This window comes from Mustela nivalis (assembly GCF_964662115.1).
Source record: "Mustela nivalis genome assembly, chromosome: 2".
NCBI lineage: Eukaryota > Metazoa > Chordata > Mammalia > Carnivora > Mustelidae > Mustela > Mustela nivalis.
In genome coordinates this window covers 44,143,325-44,147,350 of record NC_139021.1, presented here as the reverse complement: position 1 = coordinate 44,147,350, position 4,026 = coordinate 44,143,325, and the positions used below count along the sequence as shown (strand labels likewise).

Sequence of the window (4,026 nt, the reverse complement as noted above, 5' to 3'; positions counted from 1 at the left end):
AAAAAGTACCAGTGTCTATTTGAAATGATTCCTCTCTAAAACCAACATGCGGTCAAAATTAATTTAAATGTTATAACATATTCTAATGCTAGAAAACATGCAGTACTGTTGAAGTGGAGGAAAATCTCAGAGCTTCTGGGGCTCTGTCATGCTGCAAAGGACTGTTTCTCTGGTTCACTGAAAACAGCAAATAACAAGAGTCCAAGGATATCAAAGGACAGGACTGCTATACCCAGCTCTGACCTCCCCTGAAGCATGGCTGTTGTGTCCACAAAGTAGGATGTGAGGGGCACCTGGGTGGCTCAGTTGTTAAGCATCTGCCTTGGGCTCAGGTTATGATCCCAGGGCCCTGGGATAGAGTCCCACATTGGGCTCCCTGCTCAGTGGGAAACCTGCTTCTTTCTCTCCCACTCCCCCTGCTGGTGTTCCCTCTCTCACTATCTCTCTCTGTCAAATAAATAAATAAAATAATTTTTTTTAATAGAATGTGAGAATAAAAAACACGCTATTCCGCTATTCTCCTAGTTAAAGAGATAGCAAGCCACCCCCCCCCACCCCGAAAGCTCCCTCATCAGGTAAATAAAAGTAGATAAGTATGGGGGAAAATACACTTACCTACAGAGTAAAGATTCTGAGATACCAATGTAAGCCTATTTCAAAATGTTATTTCAAAAATGTTAACTAGCGTCGTCTGGTCATTTCTAATTACATCTTAATGATGTATCAAAATTCTATTTCTGTAGATTTAGCATTAATACTTCTAGTCAAAAGCATTAACTTTATCCCCGTGTATCTTAACCACTAGCACAACTACAGTGTATTATCTCTCAGAGTTGTTAAGCACCAGAAGAGAAAAAACTAGATATTCCAACAGCAGGCAACAATGATGGCCCTATCACACAGCAGCATCCAAGTGGCTACCGAATAGTCCAGGAGTAATTCTAAAAATAAGGAAATGCATGCATTTTAGTAATTATGTTATAATTTTCACAGTTGAAATTTCCTTAAACATTGCACTTTCTTTGTAAGGGAATCCTTATTATTCTTACTGCAACCATGAGTCCAAACTTGAACGAGAAGCTCTCTTTTTCTTCTTCCGTGTTTCTTATGCTTCTTTTTTTTTCTGTTACTTTTTGTTGTTCTTCACTGCTTTTCTTCTTTTTTGCTTGTACCTTCTTAATATAATCTAATTCTAATAAGGACTCAGATGATAGATGATAAAGATTTATTTTCAGTATGTATATATATATATATATATATATATATATTTTTTTTTTTTTTTTTGGCTGAATCTGTTCATATCCTTTTATTTGTCAGTTGCGTCCTTTGACTTCTTTTTCTTTTTTAAACTATCCTTACTATCCGGTTCAGTTTCTGACATGGAACTTTCAGAAGCTTTTGTGAATGGTCCTTTTTGTTTTTCTTTGTTTTTTATCCTCACCTTTATAATCAGAAGAATTTCCAGAAGAATGAGAGCCTGATGAAGAAGATACCTACCAGATATCTCCTTTTCTCTTTTCTTTTCTGTCTTTTTTTTTTTATGAGCTCTCATTTCCCCCTTAATAATTTCACCCTGTGTCCCTGCGTCTTTCTAGTTCTTTCTTCCAGTTCTCATTTATTTTTTTCTTCAAATTCAGCCAATGCCTTGGAGCCTTTTTCTTTTCTAGTTGTTCTTTCACTTCTTCCCAGGTAGGCCTTGGTCACTTCAGATAATCTTGGATCATTGGCTGTGAACACTGGTTTGGACCCCTTGATCTGGGCATTGCTATTGGGTTCATATAGATTACTTGATTGTTCTGCTTCCCCGTGGTGTGGGACTGACTGAGCAGACACCGAGAGAGATCAGACCAGAGAGCTTTATGGCTTTTTTAGATTTGGGGGGCGGGGGACATTATTTTCTAGAAGTTTTTGTTGGGTGCCTGGGTGGCTCAGTGGGTTAAGCCTCTGCCTTCAGCTCAGGTCATGATCTCAGGGTCCTGGGATCAAGCCCTGCACTGGGCTCTCTGCTCAGCGGGGAGCCTGCTTCCCTCGTCTCTCTGCCTGCCTCTCTGCCTGCTTGTGATCTCTCTCTCTGTCAAATAAATAAATAAAATCTTTAAAAAAAATAAAGGTATTTGTTGTTTTGGTTTTTCGGGTTGTTGTTTTTTTTTTCCCACCTTTTTACTTTGGGATTTCATGCTTGTGGCTTTCCTCTAGTATCTGCTGACCTTTGGGTACTGATCATAATTATGAGTGAGGCATACGCAGCTGATGAGACATTTGTGTGGGTGTTTCTGGTCTAGCTGGCTTCTTTGAAGGGTGAGTGGCTGGGACATTTCAGGAGGGAAAATTCCTCATCTGAAGAACTTTGTCCTGAGGGAAGAAAGCTCCATTCTCCTGCTTGGAAGATAAAAGCCTGGTGAATAGCATTCTAGGACCCAAATGGGGAAACGGAGAGAGGAGTTTTATAATTCAGAATAGTCATTCACTTATCTTCCCGTTTATAATACAGCACTCCCCACATCTATGTCCTGTGTCCCTGAGTTCAGAACCTACCCGGTTCAGCCTCTTCACAAAGAAGAAAGCTTCCAGCTTCTCCTAAATTGAAGGAAGGTGGTGTCATTACCCTGCAGTCAGCCTTCTGCATAGGGCAGGGAAGGGAGATCTGGGAACCCAAAGAGTTCTTAATCACGTGTCTCAGCTGCATCTGCATCTCCCCCTTCCCAGTGTTACCATGGACTTAATTCCTCAAGACCCTCTGCAGTTATATCCTTGATTCAGCTTGAATCCTGACTTCTCCCAACATGAGCTTGGGTTTCAGCTTTCTTTGAACTCTCCAATCAATTATCACTGTCTCTTGGTTTTCTTGCTTCTAATTTTTTTTTTTTTAAGTAAGTTACTTGTTTGCTGTTGGATGTATCTCTTCCTGTTTGTTGGAAATCCTCTCATTATAATGTGAGTGCTTTATGGAGGGAAGGATGTTCAGTCCCTTATTGGGTAGTCTTACCATTTCCTACAGTTCTGTTAAGTGCTAGGAAAAACTCCACATGCAGGACCCATGGAGAAGAAGCCGAGAATGGCAGGAACGGAAGCAGGATGCACCTGCTTGCTTAAGCCAAGCCTCTAGTTGAGGATGTTGGGAGTTGAAAGGCAGAATTCAAGCATGACTGGCAAGAAAAGCAATTGCCCTGCCATGGTTGGCAGAGGAGAAGAAAGACAGATTCAGCTTTGTCCAGTGCTATTTTCCAATATTCAGGAAAACTGACTTCATTGGTGGGACAAGACAGGAGGGCCTGTGAGCCGTGGCAGGCCTCAGAGACTCAAGATAAAGATGTTTCAGGAAGTCCTTCAGGCTAGAACAGAATCTCAGCCAGCAACTGGCTGAACTGTAGAACAAGACTAGCTTCTCAGAGAAAGGATAGCCAATGCGTGGGAAAAATCGCTAGGCCTGTCTGAGCCTGCTTGACCAGCCTGAGTTCTGCGCTATGGGCGCTACAAAGATTTTAACCACATTTACTGTATGGTTTATGATTTTACCCCACTTCTGGATAATGGGAGTTGGTATCACCCTTAAGGATTTGTGAAAACGAAAACAGTGATGACAGCTTCATTTTTTGTGTTTTGTTTCCCAAATGCAAAAGAAGCTTGTGGTGGCGTGACAAGCATTCCGTCTGTGGGTCATTGCTGCGGGCCACTGACCCTGCTCGGGAAGCTTCACTGCTCTGAGAGAATGGAAGGCTCAGTCCACAGACCCAGCCGCCGGGGCCAGTCCTGCAGAATCTGAGGTAGGGTCCAGTCAAGAGCCATGTGGTTTTCAGCGGGCTTAGTAATGTGCCATACAGTACACTTTGTTTCAAATGACGGTGCTGCTCAATCTGGTTTTTTCAGTTCAAAACCGTTAGTCAGATATACGTCTATGTTGCTTCCTCATGAAGGAACTGCTGTTGTAGGTCTTCCTCACAGACCAGGGACTGTTTTCTGTCACTCTGATGCCATGGAAAATGTCAGAGCAGAGAAATAAATCAGCACAGGTGTGATGATTGATTC

The 4,026-nt window shown here is 42.0% G+C and overlaps 1 pseudogene across 1 annotated transcript; it reads right to left on the bottom strand.

Moving 5' to 3' along the window:
- Nucleotides 1–987: 987 nt before the first annotated feature.
- Nucleotides 988–1,778, bottom strand: LOC309859281 (annotated as a pseudogene). The gene has a single exon. The product of its transcript is annotated as an uncharacterized misc_RNA (transcript).
- Between the last annotated feature and the right edge of the window lie 2,248 nt (nucleotides 1,779–4,026).